At 39.3% G+C, this 19,199-nt stretch overlaps 1 protein-coding gene across 50 annotated transcripts in view; it reads right to left on the bottom strand.

Moving 5' to 3' along the window:
* LMO7 (LIM domain 7) overlaps nucleotides 1-19,199 on the bottom strand; it is a 219,173-nt gene that overhangs the window by 81,486 nt on the left and 118,488 nt on the right. For 2 of the 50 annotated variants that reach the window (XM_069601816.1, XM_069601810.1), the window contains exon 1: nucleotides 18,360-18,524. The exons of 46 other annotated variants lie outside the window; for them this stretch is intronic. The gene's annotated coding sequence lies outside the window, so the exon portion shown is untranslated. Of the gene's footprint in view, nucleotides 1-18,359; nucleotides 18,527-19,199 lie in introns of those variants that run through there. 2 more of the 50 variants (XM_069601812.1, XM_069601814.1) reach the window with 2 other exon arrangements.

Here is a 19,199-nt window from a genome sequence, read left to right as displayed (position 1 = left end):
TCGATACACATTCAATCCCGATGTCCTTCAGAGCAGTTTACATTTCTTACAATCAGTTTCAATTTTCCCACTTTATTTGTGAATACCTTTCGAAACTTCCAAGATTAATGAATCTAATGAGTTTTTTCTTGCTCTCTCTGCTTTCCACTACATTCAGTCTGAACCAAATTCAAATAATACTTCCCAGGCAACTTTTCTCAGATATGCCCTTTATATTCTCACTGGCATTATCTCAGCCCAGAATTTAAATTTAATGTCTTTTTGAGTGCCTGTATCATCTAGTCCCCAAGCCTATTCATCCTTTCACGTGCTCTGCACTGATGAAGGGTACCAAATTTCAGAGCCAGAAACCTAAGACCTAAGCCAAACAACATCTCCCCCAAACTCTCACTTCCCCACCAACCAAATCCTATCAATTCTAGCTCCTAAACCTCTCTGTGGTGGTTGAGTCACTAAGTTGTGTCTCATTCTTGAGACCCCATAGACTGTAGCCTGCCAAGCTCCTCTATCCATGGGATTCTCCAAGCAAGACTACTGGAGTTGGTTGCCATTTCCTTCTGTAGGAGATCTTCCCACCTCAGGGATCATACCCAGGTCTCCTGCATTTCAGGCAGATTCTTTACTGACTGAGCTAGGAGGGAACCCCTCTGGAATTCACCTTTTCTCACTCAGGTGTATTTCTCTTTGGTCTTCACCCACCGCTCCTCCTCCTCCCCAGAGATTCCCGAAAAACCCTCTTAAAATAGAATCCTCTCTCTGTCTCCTATTGTGAAATTCTTTTTTCTTATGGTTTATTTCCTCAAGTAAAGTTCAAAATATGGCATTCACATTCTTCGTCTGCCCTCTCTCAGCCAGCACATTTATTGACCTGCCCCAGCATAAGCCCAACACTCTTTCTATAAAACGACCCTGGCACTCTCTCAGCCATAAACTCTCCCACCTCCACATAAGAGATAATAGGAGGTTTCGCTACCTGGAAGGCCCTTGACTGTTCTCCATTTGTGAACTGATCGTTCTTTCAGATTAAACTCAAATGTCACCAGTCTCAGAAGCTTTCCTATCTTCTAGAGGCTTCTCTCATGTGAGCCTGTGGGTACTTCCATAACTCTAAAAGTGTCAGTTGCTCAGTCAGGTCTAACTCTTTGCAACCCCATGGACAATAGCCTACTAGTCTCCTCTGTCCATGGAATTTTCCAGGCAAGAATACTGGGGGAGGAGAGAGGGGTGGGGAGGGATGGGGGTTGCCATTCCCTTCTCCCAGAGATCTTCCTGACCCAGGGATCAAACCCACGGTTCTTTATCCAAGAATGCAGGTGGATTCTTTACCATCTGAGCCACCAGGGAAGCCCAAAGTAAAAGTGCTAGTCGATCAGTCGAGTTTGATTCTATGCGGCCCCATGGACTGTAGCCCACAAGGCTCCTCTGTCCAGGGAATCCGCCAATCAAGAATACTGGAGTGGGTAGCCAGTCTCTTTTCCAGGGGATCTTCCTGACCAAGAGATTGAACCAAGCCTCCTGCACTGAAGGCAGATACTTTACCATCTGAACCACCATGGAAGCTCTTAAAGCACTCCATTAAATTCTCTTCCCAGTCTCTCCCACAAGACTGTGATCTTCATGGATTGTGAACTTCATGAATTCAGAGACAGAATTCTGTTCATCTCTGGCTAAGTACTTAAAATACAGGCACTAAAATACCACTAGGAAGAAAAGACTAATCTTCAGCCTCTTCTAAAAATCTACCCTACCATCACCTAGAATCCTATCTAAGGGGCCATTTTTGACCACAACGTTTACTCCCTCTCATTCCCACTAAATCCTAGGGCTCTCCAGGCTTTATCTTGAATTAATTTTAGTTACATCTCCATTTCCATCTTTCAGTCATTTCCTATTGCATCCTGTTCTGACTTTAGTCAAACAAGTCTAACACAGCAGGACCAGTTTACCCTCACTCCAGAGCTAAATATATTCTATTCCTTCAACCTCAAATGCCCAGAAATTGTCACATATTTAACTCTTAAATGTCAAATTCCAGGAAACTCCCATAGGACAATGCCATGTCTCTGAAACACTTTAGAGATCCAATAGCTCCTACAAATATAGAGCCATACCATTATTCATCCACTTATATCCATTACTGACATTAATATACTTTGTATATTTGTCTCACTGCCTTCAAAGTTACCTTTGAGGACTATTTTCCCTGCATAAACATCATTCATATACAGCTGACCCTTGAACAACACTGAATATGTAGTACTGCTCAGTTCAGTTGCTCAGTCGTGTCGGACTCTTTGTGACCCCATGGACTGCAGCACACCAGGCCTCCCTGTCCATCACCAGCTCCCAGAGTTTACACAAACTTATGTCCATTGAGTCAATGATGCCATCCAACCATCTCATCCTCTGTCATCCCCTTCTCCTCCTGCCTTTAATCCTTCCCAGCATCAGGGTCTTTTCAAATGAATCAGCTGTTTGCATCAGGTGGCCGAAGTATCACATGTTAATTTCCTGGTTTTTTTTTTTACAACATAAAATTTCTTTATATACTCAGAATTGGATTAGATGTTTCAAGCCTCATTTAATTTTTTTAATCACTCATAATTTATTTCTTATATTTTATAATTTTATTTTTCCTTTGTATTATAATCATTATCTACCTCTCTTTTTTATAATCTAAGTGTCAAAATGAACCTGGCAGTTATCATATTAAAACACAATAACTATATATTACTTTTCGGAGAAGGCAATGGCACCCCACTCCAGTACTCTTGCCTGGAAAATCCCATGGATGGAGGAGCCTGGTAGGCTGCAGTCCATGGGGTCGCTAGGAGTCAGACACAACTGAACGACTTCCCTTTCACTTTTCACTTTCATGCATTGGAGAAGGAAATGGCAACCCACTCCAGTGTTCTTGCCTGGAGAACCCCAGGGACGGGGGAGCCTGGTGGGCTGCCGTCTATGGGGTCTCACGGAGTCGGACACGACTGAAGCAACTTAGCAGCAGCAGCAGGATATATTACTTTCCTTTAGTATGCAAAATCCTTGGATGGTACGGAAGTTGCATTCTGAGGTATATCTACGCCATTTTGTTTTTGATGCATGGGAAAAGTTGCTCCAAAAACTGATATTTTTCTAGTCATTCCCTATATCTTCCCTTTATGATACATTCTTTTAGGTTAACAAGCGAAGTCTCTTAAAATGTAAGTACTCCAGAAGGAATAATATATTGAGATGCCTATTTACTAATTTAGTAATGAGCCTGACAGCTGATTTAGAATAAAGCTGACAGTGTCTAGTTCTCTGATGGACCCCGAGGGTCTCTAAGACAACAGGTATATACCCAGAGGTAGTTGTGGGAATCAGTAGGAGTGGGTTGAAGAAAAAATGTTTTTTGTCCAGGGCTGGTATCATATGTTATATTTTCCCCATGCTCATCTGTATTATCTACTCCATACCTAATGAATCAGCAACTCTGGGGTTAGGAATCCAGGAATCTAGGTTCTCCAGGTGATTCTGATGCATACAAGTGATTGAGAGTCACTGCCCCAGAAATATACCAAAGTTAAAACTACAGCTTAACTGAAACTATAGCTTCAACTAGTTAAGCTACTTCTCTGAAAAAGGAAGTTCAACGGAAACATAATTCCTCTAGCCTCACCCAACTAGAATTAAAGACAAACAAAAGCACAAAGAAACTCAGAGTTAAGTGAAAAGCCTGGAACTACTGCCAATGATTTTTCAAGTGTTGACTGAAAAACCTCAGTGTGCTTCACTGGGCTTGGGTGGGCTTAAGAGAGCACCATGAAAAGGCATTCAATTTCCTGCTGTCACTGCTCACTAAGTTTGGGTCTTAGGATGTCTTGGTCCAGGGATCTAAAGAACAGGCAAGATCCCTGAGTTCACTACTTAACACTTCATGAGCACAAACATTCCATGGGATCCAGAAGAGAACACCCAAACATAAAAACACATCATGACCACAGAACGGAATGTTTCAAGAAGCACAGAAGTGATTTCTTCTGTAAGTTTTCTGAAAAGTCAGCCACTGCCACTTTAAAGGAATGAATGCTATTCAGAAAGTTAAAATAAGTTAACTTTGTTACAGTCATCTTATAATTTCCTTATAGTTTCATGCATTTCTGTTGTATGTCTCTGAAGAAGGGTAATTGATGAGAAACTAGCCTAAATGTTATTTTTTTTAATCACCTAATCTCTAATTTGTTTTCCCCAGTTAACAAGGAGGTCTGGATTAAGTATCATTGGAATAATTCATCTGGTGAAAGATTAAATGACCATGACTCTAAAGTCACCTTATTAGAAAATCCTACACACAAAATTATAATACCAAAATAGCTTCCATAAAAATAGCTATGTATATTAGACTTGTAACACACCACCAGCAAACATCAACACCAACCAATTTGTTGAAAACAGGCACAAAATATAGATTAAAAATGAGGAAAGGCTGCACAGACAAATTGCCACTGGTAAATTTCCTTCTCTATTTCTAAATATGAAAATCTGATTCTAAATATGAATTCTATTCTAAATGTGAAATACCGTGAACATATTGAGGTCTGCTAATTAAAAGAAGGTAGTTGTCCTTAAAAATATAAGTATATCTGTTATTTTATTCAAGTTACTAATTCTGAAGTAGAATAATAGGCTAAAATATAGATAAAGTATCAACTTAGTAAAGAAAATAACTCACTGAAATAAGAAAAGGTTAAAGCTAGGTGAAATTACTTTTTATTAACTTTTAATTTTATACTGGAGTAGAGGATAGCTCAGTTATTAAAAATGTCAGTCAGTCTAGAGATCTGCTGGTACATTATGCCTATGGTGATGATTGAGTCACTCAGTTATGTCAAACTCTTTGAGACCCCATGGACTATAGCCCACCAGGTTCCTCTGTCCATGCCTATAGTTAACACTGTCTTGGGGATTCCTTGGTGGCTCAGTGGTAAAGAATCCTCTGGTCGATGCACAAGGCGTAGGTTCAATCCCTGGGTTGGGAAGATTCCCTGGAGGAATCATGGCAACCCACTCCAGGAATCTTGCCTGGGAAATCCCATGGACAGAAGAGCCTGGCATCCTACAGTCCACATGTTCACAAAGCGTTGGACATGACTGTGCAACTGAACACACACGCATGCATGGAAGCATTTAATCATCTGATCAAAGCAACCTACTTTGAATTCAAAACCATATAAAACCTTAAGAACAAAAACTAAATCATCAATTCATTTGTGAGGGTGAAATCTAAATGCAAAGACACAAGCTGCGCCAGCCAGCAGCCTGTCAGATGGGGGGCAGATGCAGAAGAGGGGAGGCCTCACGTGCACAGACACAGAAGCACCCCAACCTTCAAAGGTCAATACGCCTCCCTTCTGACACCTTACTGTGAAATACACTAAAGCTTCAATCACTGAACGTGTTTCAGGAGATAAGCTTACCACAACAGTTTCTGAGTCTAATAGAATGTAACATTAATCCCAACAGCTAGTTTTATTAGATTTAAAATCTACCAAACATAGAACTTTATCTAAAAATATGCTTAAAATACCGTATCAAAGAGAACCTTCCAAAGATGATCTCTCTACACCCTGACTTATTTTGTCTGATAATCCTATCACATCTCCCGTTACCTTACATTTCTATGCATTACTGTCCTTGCTATTAGAATTTATGCCGAAGGTGGGCAAGACTTTGTCCTTTTAACCACAAAACTAGATCCTGAATCCCTAGAACAGTGCCATGTCCACAGTAAGAAGTCAATAAATACTTGTTAAACTCATTCATTTATCCATCCATTTACTGAATCAACTTCCCTGGTGTTGAACCTGTCCTAAAATACTGATAATTTTCCAACCTTGATGAAGAGAAGTGAAAACAGTTTGGTTATAAAATCTTGTCAAGCTGAATCAGATGTTTTGTAGACTATGTGGGTTTGTTTTCCAATGCTGTTGTTTGGGAATAGGGTTTGCATTGGTGGGGGAAAAAACAGGGAGGTAAGTACATGTTGTTATATGAATTTGGATGCAGTGTACCTGAAATAATCTTTTCTAAGGGGGTTGCAGATATTTTTGTCTGGAAGAGTTGCTTATAAGAGATGCAGAGCTTAGATTTAAAAGATATTGAACAGATAGAAAAGGGACAACTTTTGCTCATGTTGTAGGAGAATGTACAGAACAAGTGAGTGGAGTTAGTTGTGGCCAACACCGGGCCCAGACTGTGACCACCACACAAACAGGGTTATTTACGATTTATCCCAAGCCCTGGACACACAGTGATGCTCGACTGTCTAAACTGATTTGAATATGCAACTGGCTCCAGAGGCCAAGCCCATGATGTTTATCTTGCGGGCATGACATTCCCACTGCCCTTACTCCAAAGTAGTTCCTAAGGCAAAAAATCAGCCTAACATTTCTGGAAGGCGCTAGAGAAAAGAGATTTTGGAATTCAAACAAAATTCCCTCTTCTTGCTGGAGTTTAAAATAAGGAAAAAAGACCATAATTTCTGATTAAATGCATTAACAACTCTTACATTTCCATTTGGATGCTCCACTATCACGCCCAACGCAATGTGTTAAAACTTCATTATCATCTTGTCCCCAAACTGCCTGCCTTTCTGCTAATAGCTGCACAAGCTCAAAAACTGGTCCTTCTTTTTCTTTCGCTCTAATCAGCCCCATCATGTCTACTTCAAATATCTACTCCTCATTTACATTTTCAGTTTTCAGCAGTTGGCATCCTTATGAAACAGCCATGTATGCTAAGTCGCTTCAATCATGTCTGCCTCTTTGTCATCCTACGGACTGCAGCCCGCCAGCTCCTCTGTCCGTGGGATTCTCCAGGCAAGAATACTGGAGTGGGTTGCCGTGCCCTTCTCCATGGGATCTTCCCGACCCAACCTGTGCCCCTTAAGTCTCCTGCATTGGCAGGCAGGTTCTTTACAACTAGCGCCACCCGGGGAAGCCCCAAAATACCCATAACCACTGAACTCCCAGGAAAGTCCCAGAAGCAGAGATTCAGAAAGATGGGGTAATGGTGTACAGATAAAATGGACTGCCTGAGAACTGACTAGCTTGGAGGCTGGGATAGATGTCAGGAAACTGTTGCAGTTCATGGGTGTTCTGCAACAATGTCCTGACATCTCCCCCAACCTCCATGCTAGTCAGTTCACAGTCAATCCACTTTACATTCTACTTCACTACCCCATCTTTCTAAATCTCTGCTTCTGGGACTTCCCTGGTGGTCCAGTGGTTAAGACTCCATGATTCCAACACAGGGGGCGTGGATTCAATCCTTGATTGGAGAAATATTAATAGGGTCCCACATATCAAGTGGCATGCCCCAATTTTTTAATTAAATAAATAAATCTCTGCTTCTGACATCGTAACCTTCTGCACCAAGCTTTTGTTAATAATCCCACTAAGAGTTCAAGCTTTCCCAGCCACAATAGTCGAAGTACCACTCAAGCTAGTCCCAATGGACTTGTCATCCTGCCTCCAATCAGCCAACCTAGATTAGAAATTCATGCCTCACACTCCCAACTCTCCCCCTAAACAAGTACAGACCTCAAGAGTGGACGTCTTATTTAACTTTACTCATTCCTTTGCATCTAAAAGGCTCTCTGAAATGACGGATTAGAACTCTTCTCTGCCTTTGGATTAACAAACCTTTTGCAGCCTTCTCCCACCTCTCTTATCTTCCAGATCCACACTCAAGCCTTATATCTCCCCTGCTATCTTTATTAAACCCTCACTCCAATATGCTATCACTATCATTCATTGCATAAATCCTTTGTTACTCAGAGTGTGGTCTTCATTGGCATGGCCTGGGAGTTTGCTAAAAATGCAGAATCCCAGCCCTGTCCCAACCTAATGAATCAGAATCTGCATTTGACTCCAAGGTGTTTTATACACACACTGAAATTTGAGAAGCACCAGTTTAAAGCACTGTAACTCATTCAAGTCTAGGTAATTTTTCACACATATCTTCTAAAAATTACAAATTCTTCTGTATCCACTGAACTTCCTTCCTATCCAACCAACTTAATAGACCTTGTGTCTGACAGATACATATTAACACATTAAAAATTCACTTGTGTGATCATCCTCTGTCTTTCATTAGGACACATTTAGAGGTGTGTGTGTTAGTCACTTAGTCGCGTATGACTCTTTGTGACCCCATGGACTGTAGCCCATCAGGCTCCTCTGTTCATGAGATTTCCCAGGCAAGAATACTGGAGTGGGTTGCCATTTCCTTCTCCAACATTTAGAGGTAGAATTATTACAATTCTGGGTTTGAATCCTAATGAAGTTTCCTACTCGTGCTAAGGATGTGACCTCGAATGAGCCACCAAACCTCTCAGATTTCATTCTGTAAACTCAGGCAATGACTCTTTATACACAAGGCATTAAGCCAAGCATTCAGGTGCTATTTTCTTTCCACTCTCCTCCACTCCCTCTCTTATAAAGCAGTACTTTATCTCCTTTCACATAGTCAGTAGTCTTAAAACAAGTGCTTTCTATTATTGCAACTAACTCATTCCACTAGTTATTTAAAAGGAAATACTCCTATATTACCATATGTAAAACAGACAGCTAACTGGAATTTGCTGTATGATTCAGGGAACTCAAACCAGAGCTCACTAACAACCTAGAGGGTGGGAGGGATGTTCAAGAGGGAGGGGACATGGGTAAACCTATGGCTGATTCATACTGATGTTTGGCAGATACCAACACAATACTGTAAAGCAATTATCCTTCAAATAAAATAAATATTTTTTAAAAAAAGGAAATGTATCCTTGTTTTCATTCTACTCCTGTATCTCTATCTCGGGTTACTATGACTTTCATCTATCTTTGGCCCTCTAAAACATCACAATATAAAAGTTTAATAAATATTTCTCCTTATGAATGAAAGGTTTACATTCAACAACTAGCAACAAATAACTTCTAATGACTTGGTATAAGAAGTGACCCCTCCATTTGTTGTAAGTCTTAGTAAAGGAATTCTGAAAGTGTCTCGGTGCTTGAGTCATCTCTTGGACTTTACTTTTTTGAGTCACTATCTGATCCTCCAGGAGTTTCATCTTACTGGAATTAGCCTGTGCTATTTATTGTAACACTTGGTGCTCTGTCTACCACCTGTTTCAAACCCTCCAATCACCACACTGATAGCATGACTTTTGGCAATGTACTCAAGTAATTCTTCTTTAATTCAGTAAGCTAGGTAATATGACTGTGGTTGATCTTTTTTGCTTACAGTTTGAGCTTTCAAACAAGAGTTTCAATTATCACTAAGGTTTTGTATGAGATTTAATATAAAATGACCTAAGCTCTAATAAAAAATGTATATGTAAACAAGCACACACACATACACACACACATATATATATACACACACACATATATAAATAATTTATAAGCACTTATTCCCAGCCAAAGATGTTTGGATGAGGGAGTTGTGGCTTAGTTTGGTTTGAACAAGTAAAATGAAGTATCAAAAACTGGTGAATAAATAATTTTCTTTTAATTTTGTTTTTACTTTATTTTACTTTACAATACTGTATTGGTTTTGCCATACATTGACATGAATCCACCACTATTTATAATAATTTCCTGCCAGTTGTATTTTAAAGATAGGCCTCATGCCACTGCTATAAAGGTCAAAGTGTGGTAGTATGATCCCAAGCAATTGAGATTAGTAAGGTTCTACAATCCACAATCTTTGACAAGAATGTTCCACTACCACGGCAAATACAATTGAACATTTATAACTATTCGTGTCCTTGGAAGGAAAGCTAGGACAAACCTAGAAAGTATATTATAAAAGCAAAGCCATCACTTTGTCAAATCAATGGTTTTTCAAGTAGTCATGTATGGATGTGAGAGCTGGACCATAAAGAAGGCTGAGTGCCCAAGAATTGATGCTTTTGAATTATGTGCTGGAGAAGACTCTTGAGAGTCCCTTGGACTGCAAGGAGATCAAACCAATCAATCCTAAAGGAAATCAACCCTGAATATTCACTGGGAGGAGACTGATGATGAAACTGAAACTCCAAAACTTTGGCCACCTGATGCAAAGAATTAATTCACTGGAAAACACCGTGATGCTGGGAAAGATTGAGGAGAAGAGGGCAACACAAGATGAGATGGTTAGATAACATCACTGACTCAATGGACATGAGTTTGAGCAGAATTTGGAAGACAGTGAAGGACATGGAAACCTGGCGTGCTGCAGTCCATGGGGTCACAAGAGTCGGACACGACTGAGCGACTGAACAACTACCACCTGTGTGACAATCATAAAGCCTATAAAGGCATTTATGTGTACCTATCAATAAAATTCAAATACTCCATTATTTCTCTACTAGCCAGGGTGTAAAGACCATACATGTAGCATATTTCTTCTTTTCTAAAGCACACATGAGTCCATTCAACATTCCTAAATTATATGAATTCCTAAATATCACTGATTTTAGATTTGATGGCATATAGCAATATATTTATTTGAAGTTACTTAATTACAAACTTGGGGAAATTTTTAAATTATAAATATATTTGCCATGTATCAAACAAGATAATATCAATCATACACACAAATCCATCTGGGGTATAGCCCCCCTGGTTAAACAGCAACTCAATTCCAGTCCCATAACACTAGAAAGAATATCAGTAAGTTTTTAAAGGCTGTTGAAGTCTGTTTCAACAATAGAGAGGAAGCAGTCCAAGCATTGTAGGCTAAGACACCCCCTGAATTTAAATCCTAGCTCTGTTATATGTCCAGGACAAGCTAACCAACTTACTCTTCTGACTCTTCATTTCATGTACCTGAAGCAAAATGGAAATAGCTGGCTAAGCTGTTACTAGGTTAGAAATAACTAATGTAAAACACCTGACAGACAGATATCATCCTCCAGTATGTCTAAACCTAGACCTAATGGAGTAATCTGGAAATATTCTGGATACTCTAGTAGAGTGATACTCCCACTTAGGTGATATTCATCAGTCCAAATCCATTGTTCCCTCAGAGTTGTACACTGTAGATCATTGCAATGCTCCTTAAGACACAAAAGCAAACGTTAAGACTGAATGAGGCTTTTGTCATCGTCCCCATTTATGGTTCTAAGAATGAGGTAGTAGGTCTTGCTTCTCTTCTAGCCAGCCAGGACTCAGGGTTCATACACAGTGCCTATTAAATAGCCAATGGATGCTGCTGACAAGCCACAGATACAAGGCATACAGATGAGGCCTCGATACCCCTAGGCTAAGCCCCATACACCTGCCCACCCACCACCTTCAGCCCATCAGGATGGCACTTCTAGCTACCCAGCAGCAGACAAGTCTGATTCAAGGCTTACATCAATGGGTGTCATTCTTTAACGGAATGTTTCCCCCATGCCTCTTTCTGATAAGCAGAATGAAAGAGAATGGAAAATATAAGAAAGGACATAGAGTTCTATTTTTTAATCTGGGGTTGGCATGACAATGGAAACGCCATTGGACACCTATATTTAATCCCACTATTCCTATTTCTCCTCCAAGACAGGGACCAAGCCCTTCTGATGAAATGAATTCTTCACCAAAATAAGCAAGGGTCTAGGGACCCTCATGGTCTGGTGCCTCACTCTTCAAAGCCTTTTACAAATGTTCACATATGTTCTTAGTGTGTGTGTACATGTGTGCTCTGTCGTACACTTTTGAGATGAATACACATTATACACAAACTAAAGCTACCCACCTAATAGAGAATTCTTCTTCTCAATATTCAGTCAAAAGAAGTCTAGTAGCATGTCAACCAAACTGTCTACCCAGACAAAGATTCTCTTGAAGATTATTTCCACATCTCAATAAATGTAATAAAAAGTACAGAATAAAAGCATTGCAAAGTCTAGCAGCCATCAACATTATTATAAAGCAATGAAATGGTGAAATGTAATAACAGGGATACTTGATATTTAGAGATTTCTCCCCAAATTGCTCAAAATACACAGCACAAACCCTTATTAAACTAATGGTGGCTGATGCAAACAGAGCTAATTCAAAGCAGCTGCTTTTCCCAGGCCACCAAGATCTCCCACTTTTTCCATTTTTAACTTAAGAAAAACTGGTTTACCTGAAGTGTGTTCATTCAAACTATGTTTTTAATCTACTTCTCTTTGAATGGAATATTATTACACTATCATATGCATTGAAAGTGGCAGGTGCACTTAAATTTACACAGCAGGTGTGTGCTGTTTCCTTAAAGGTTTCTCAGTAACACTTTATGGCAAATAGGGAAAAAATGGAAACAGTGACAGTCTTTATTTTCTTGGGCTCCAAAATCACTGCGGACAGTGACTGCAGCCATGAAATTAAAAGACAATTGCTCCTTGGAAGAAAAGCTATGATAAACATGGATGGAACGCTAAAAAGCAGAGACACCACTTTGTCAGCAAAGTTAAAGCTATGGTTTTTCCAGTAGTCATGGACAGGTGTGAGAGTTGGACCATAAAGAAGGCTGAGAGCCAAAGAACTGATGCCTTTGAAGTGTGGTGCTGAAGAAGACTCTTGAGAGTCCCCTGGACTGCAAGGAGACCAAGCCAATCAATCCTAAAGGAAATCGACCCTAAATATTCACTGGGAGGACTGATGCTGATGCTGAAGCTCCAATACTTTGGCCACCTGATGTTAAGACCCAACTTACTGGAAAGGACAGATTGAGGGCAGGAGGAGAATGGGTCGACAGAGAATAAGATGGTTGGATGGCATCAATGACTCAATGGACATGAGTTTGAGCAAACTGGGATACAGTGAAAAACAGGGAAGCCTGGCATGGGAAGGCAGGGAAGCCTGGGGCAGTCCATGGAGTCTCAGAGTCAGACATAGTTGAGCAACTGAATAACAACAGCAACAGTTTTGGAACATGTTAAGTTTACTGCAAATATTTGGTCAATAGTGTCTAAAGCGATGCTATTAAGCTCTTAAGAGAAAGTGACCATCACCCTGCCTCCCAGTTCAGTAGGGATCCTCAGAAGGTGTATCTCTGAAAAACGGAAATACAGTCCATCAGAAGCCAATCCCACCTGGGATGTCTGCTCAGCATGACAAATTATACCAGGGCAATTACCCCTAAAATGTAACTACTCCATTTACCTAAACTCTTTAAAATAACCAGTAAGTGGTCAATATACAACTTTTATACCCATTCAACATTTGATAGCAACAGTCTTCATTTTAAAAAAAATCAAGTTATAACATTTATGTTAAAGCCTCAGCATAAAGGTATACTTCCTACTTTCTTGACACATTTCACCATGTACGACTGGGAGTAAATAGTAACCAAGGTTTAACCTCACGGGGCTTTCCTGATAGCTCAGTTGGTAAAGAATCCACCTGCAAAACAGCAGACCCCAGTTCGATTCCTGGGTTGGGAAGATACACCGGAGAAGGGATAGGCAACCCATTCCAGTATTCTGGCCTGGAGAATTCCATGGACAGAGGAGCCTGGCAGGCTACAGTCCATGGGGTTGCAAAGAGTCAGACACGACTAAGTGACTTCACTTTACTTCATGACCTCACAAATAGTGGCTATTGCTATTTATGACTTTTTTGTGCCCAGGTTAAAACTATAAATATTTTAGATAATATAATCAAGACCTTTAGCTATTAGTACAGTAGCCTTTTCATGGACAGATGGGAGAGGCCGAAAAGGAGCAACCAAGATTTCTGAGTGAAAACATGACTGCAGTGTGCATTTGAGTTCTGTAAACAGTATAAACACTTATCTTCCCCCCTAAGAATTTCATAAACCCAACAAAATTTTAGAGAATTAAAGAATTTTAAAAATTTAGAGAATTAAAGAGATTTACACAAAATCTCTTTTAGAGAATAGCATCTGATCTTGCCTATCCAAACGATAACCACCTCTCTTCTCCCAATGACCAAAACATAATTTTCACAGAAAAAAAGGAAAAATGGGATGAAAAAATTAAACTGGTAAATAAAGTAAAATTTTGGACTTGGATTTGTGTTATAGACAGCTTGTGGTTTTATCATTTTTTTGTTTAAATATGAAAACACAAACTTTTTAAGAAAAATCCAAATCAAACTAAGACATTTTAATATTTCAAAATATACACAGAAAACTTTTTGAAGTCTCAGAAAGTTAATAAAATTATGTCGATTCCATATAAACAGGAGCAAGAATAAATAACTTAGATATATTGTTCTCTGCTTTCCAGCTTTGCTATTCTAACAAAACAGACTGTACAAAGTTGACTAAACATAAATGTCAGAAAAACATCTGTTTTAACATCTACTAATTGAAAGAAAAGTCTAAAATGGCCAAAACTCTCATTAAAAAAGCAAAGAACCTACAGCTAGTCATCACAATTTAAGTACCTGAAGACCAGATTTTTCCCTCTATGTTCTTTTACAAGGCACACATATCTTCATCGGATCAAGAATCCGAATTATGAAAATGATCACAATTGATAATTCAATACCGTTTACTGACTACTACTATGTGTGAAGCACTGTACACTTTACATACGTGATTTATGAAAATCACTACAGTGTCCTTGCGGGATAGGACTATTCCCCAAACAGTATTATTTGGTAAGCTCCAGGATGTTAGCAATTTCATTTGTCTTGTTCACTAAGAAGCAAAGTGATCACAGGGAGGAAAAGTAACCTGTCTAAGGTCATTCAGCCACCAGGTGACTAAATGTGCTGTGTGCTTAGTCGCATCTGACTCTTTGCAACCCCAAGGACTGCAGCCCGCCAGGCTCCTCTCTCCATGGGGGTTCTCCAGGCAAGAATACTGGAGCAGGTTCCCATGCCCTCCTCCAGGGGATCTTCCCAACCCAGGGATCAAACCCAGGTCTCCCGCCCTGCAGGTGGATTCTTTACCATCTGAGCCACCAGGGAAGCCCTGGTGACTGAATGGGATGGGATTAAAACCATGGCAGGCACCTAAATTCCTGCTTTTGTCTAAGATGATTATCTATTCATGAGAACTGATGCACATCAACTGAACTTCTGTTCCTTCCGGGGTAAGAAAGAAACTCAGCCTGGGGTATATTAGAAACAATTCAAATGAACTGCCAAGAAATCTTCATGTTTCTGTGTGCTCCTATTCTTCAGATGGTTTTTTCTTATGCCAGAGTCAAAGGTAATTTGTGACGTTTTTCACATTGGCCTTGACGTTAAATGCTAGGCAAAGGTAAGAGGTACCAAGGCAGATAGCTTGACTTTGGAAGAAACAAGGTTTATTGCAAACTCGGTGGTAAAGCTTCTCATTAAATTAACTTCAATGACTTCTCATAAGTTACCTCCACTATTGATTTCTGCTTTTAAAAATTTCTATTCCTGACCCTTGAACTTCCATAAGATATCAAAACTACCTATGTAACCATTATCTTTTTCCACCAAGTCTTAAGCACGCATTTAGAGTGGTGATGATATGAAAACATTAAAATGTTTCTAAACCTTCATATAAATATAAGCATGGAACAGCTCTCAAATGTCAGAAAAAACAATATTAGTATTTATCATTTGACATCAGCATAAGAATTAAAATTCCACCAAATACTTTGGAAAGCACATGGTCCAAAATCCCAATTGTGGTTTTACTCACACAACTGAGAGGAAATACATATACTTCTTTTAAACTATATAAGTTTGAAATTATGTTGTAATATTCTGGAATGATAAATAAAAGGTAATTCATCTCAAAAGTTTAGTGACGGCTTTGCCAGATCTGCTTTGCAATTTTGAAAGATGAGGAAGACTTAGCTAAGGACAATTCAGTTCTCATCATCAAAGCCTGGTTTTAAGATTTCCAGGACGTGTCCATAATTAAAATCTGATTCTCAAATAAGCATTAAGCATTCAAATAAGAACCTGAAGGAACTAAGGAGATTAAAGGGAGTAAGTAAGGCATTATCTCTGCCCTCAAATAGTCTCAAGTCTAAGGAAAACTAGATCTAGGTAAAAACAAAAAATACTTTGAAAGCCCAGATTAGAAATCAACATCAGCTTCAATGAGATGTGTTTCTTGATTGAAAAGTGGAAATAACTATTCATCTCTATAGTTCCAGGGAGCCCTGTGCATTCAACACAATGTATTCTAACTGAACTCATGAGGACATTCCCTTGCTTATAATGTGAACCCCTCTAAGGGCATGTCTCCACTTTATTTATGTCTGTATAAGTACCGGCCAGGCTTCTCAGGTGACTCAGTGGGTAAAGAATGCACCTGCAATGTAGGAGACGTAGGAGATGCAGGTTCGATCCCTGGGTCGGAAGGTTCCCTGGAGGAAGGCACGGTAACCTGCTCCAGTATTCTTGCCTAGAGACTCCCATGGACAGAGGAGCCTGGCGGGCTACAGCCCATGGAGCCACAAAGACTCAGACAGGACTGAGCAACTGAGCATGCACACAAGTACCAGCCACAGAGAAGATACTGAATCAATGCTTGTTGTAGGACTGGCAAGAGAATGAAACCAAAATTTCCCCTTACTGGAGTAACTGCTACTTTCTCCTCTGTAGCTCCAGAAAGTGTGTAAGCACACGTACCTTTCATGTACATACTTCACTCCAATCATCAGTTAAATCAGACCAGGTTATAGCATGAAAACTGGGGGAAACACGCACTTAACATTTCTAGTGACTGGTGAAGCTCTCATTTTCAAAAATGACTGACAGGACTACAGATATTACAGTGCATGTTGCTGTAAACATTTGATTAATTCTATACAGGCAGTCCTACAGATAATTAGGTGAAAGAAGAATCTCTTCAACAAAAATATATCTTTGGTCTAACCCTTTGGAGGACCAGGTTATAAAACAAATGTGATCTGATTGTGGAAGCAAATTTGACCATCCTCCCATGAACTGACTCAAGACAACTGCTAATCAAGATGAGCTACCAAGTGAGATTCTTTGGAGCCATGAATTTAGGATGGGTTACTTTTGAAGATAAAGATCCTAGCCATAAAATTCTACAACATGAAGTCTCATACAGCAAGCCAAGACAGAATCAAGCTCCATGGCTTTCTGGATTTGAGGGAGTGAGGAGCTGAGGGAGGAGAGTTGAAATCCAGAAGATATGTTGATCTATCAAAGGAATAAATTAAGAACCAGAAATGGAAAGAAACAAATAACAGATAAAACTTCCGTTATTCTACCATTTGCCCCTGCAACTCATATTCCAGCATCGTCTCTGTGACTAAACAGAATATTAGATATTCAAACTTTGCAATCAAAGATCATTTGAAAATGTGACTATGTATTTTTGCTGCTAGCCTTAAACAGGACATTGGCAATACAAAAGAATCAATGTCCCCCTTTCAGAAACTACCTAACACCAGAGAATGAATGGGATAGAGATGTGTACACTGCAGTAAACTTCCTTTCTGTTTTATTCTAACTACTTGGTAGGAAGAGAGGGAACATTTTTAAATAGTGACATGAATCGACAGGTGGAAGTCTCCATGCTCAAGTTACAGATCCAAGTTTGGATACCATTAAGGTTGCTTTTTTCCTTTTTGTTTCTTTTTTTTTTTTAATAGATTAAGATATTGAGACACTCATTTGAAAGACACAGCCCCGGAAAAGTAGTAAAACCAGGTTTAAATCAGAAAAAGTTGAGAATTTTACAATTCAAAGTAGGTATATTTTTACTTACATGAATAAAAACTTTAAATAAATACACATACACATTCATCTCAAGTCCAATTTGGCAGACTATAAAAGAGAGACATCTGGGAACTTGATTCCTAAGACATGACTTTATAGTATTGCTGCAAAATCAAGCACCCTTTTGAAGCTTTAGAGAACAGTTAAATCCCTAAAATATCATTCTGAGCCTCCTCTATTTTCACAAGGGAAATATGCTAACACTAATCTTGCTTCCAGCTACTGTTCCTTTGGCAACTAGCACATGTAAAAATAACAGATTCTTGATTTCTCCACCCTCCACTTGATAAACAGGTCTTCAAAAAAAAAAAAAAAAAACTCAGTAACATTTCAAGTCACATTTTAGACCTAACATATCAATGTCCTAAATAAGAGTGCATACCAAAATATACTTTTTTTTTTTGCATGACTAAAATATTATGTTCCAAAGCTTCGCCATCTTCTAACTGTATTATGAACAGAATGTATCTAAGGAAGTGTGAAAAACTGGGTTGGAATGGTAAGGGGGGCAGAAAGGAAAAAAAAAAACATTTATAATCTGTTCCAATTCTCAGTTTTAAAAATTTCAATATGGAATTTGGTTAGACCAATGGTTTAGATACAGGACATAGTTGGAGTCAAACTGCTAGACACAAAATTAAAACCTTTAATGTTCAACCCTACCTTTCTGACAGCTTCAGCTCCTACAATCTAGGACGTCGGGGCTACGGTGCTGAGGTGCTTTCCACAACGAGTGATCTCTCTTTGGCTCTTAATGTCCAGATGCTACCACACAGCCCACGGCATCTGCTGTAGGCACTCTCCAGTGTGTGTGGCATGCCTCCTGTCACTGTGCTTGCCCTTCAGGAGGCCTTTTATAGAAAGTGTGCAGAGATGGCTCTGTGGGGGTCATACCCTCTCTTCTCTGCAGATTATGTGTGTTTCTAAGCTCAGTATGGATAGCTTGGAAATGGTTAACAACACAACGCAGTTAATCATTGGTGGAGAAGCTAAATTTCATGGCCTCACTACACATATCAGCTAGGATAGGTTCAACCTCCATCTACCATCACGGATAAGTCATCAGTTTGCCTACAATACTTTTGGGGAGAAAAAGAAGTGAAGACAGACCCTATCCATCCAAGTCAGTAACGTCAAAATTAAAAGTATCAACTGACTTTTGCATATATGTTGCCCCAAAATAAGTGGAGTAATTCAAACATATTTGGAAAATTCAAACTATTACTTCCTTCAAATAAGATAATTCAATTCAAAAATTAATGAGTATGATTAAAGAAATATAGAGTACCCTAGCTTGTTTGACTAGTGAGAATTATTACAAATTAAACACTAAATCTCAAATTATGGGAAAATAAGATTTGTAGTTAGGTTCAGATTATTGAAGTGAAGTTATTTAACAGCAATGAGTCTTCAATTGCTTCTGTTCCTGCCACTCATTCTTACTACACACAACTCTCCTAGGCTCTGTACATCATCTATGCTGTTAATCACTATTGTCCACTA

Source organism: Ovis canadensis, chromosome 10, assembly GCF_042477335.2.
Source record: "Ovis canadensis isolate MfBH-ARS-UI-01 breed Bighorn chromosome 10, ARS-UI_OviCan_v2, whole genome shotgun sequence".
Lineage (NCBI taxonomy): Eukaryota > Metazoa > Chordata > Mammalia > Artiodactyla > Bovidae > Ovis > Ovis canadensis.
Note: the sequence above shows the minus strand (reverse complement) of the source record. Positions and strands in the feature narration are given on the sequence as shown.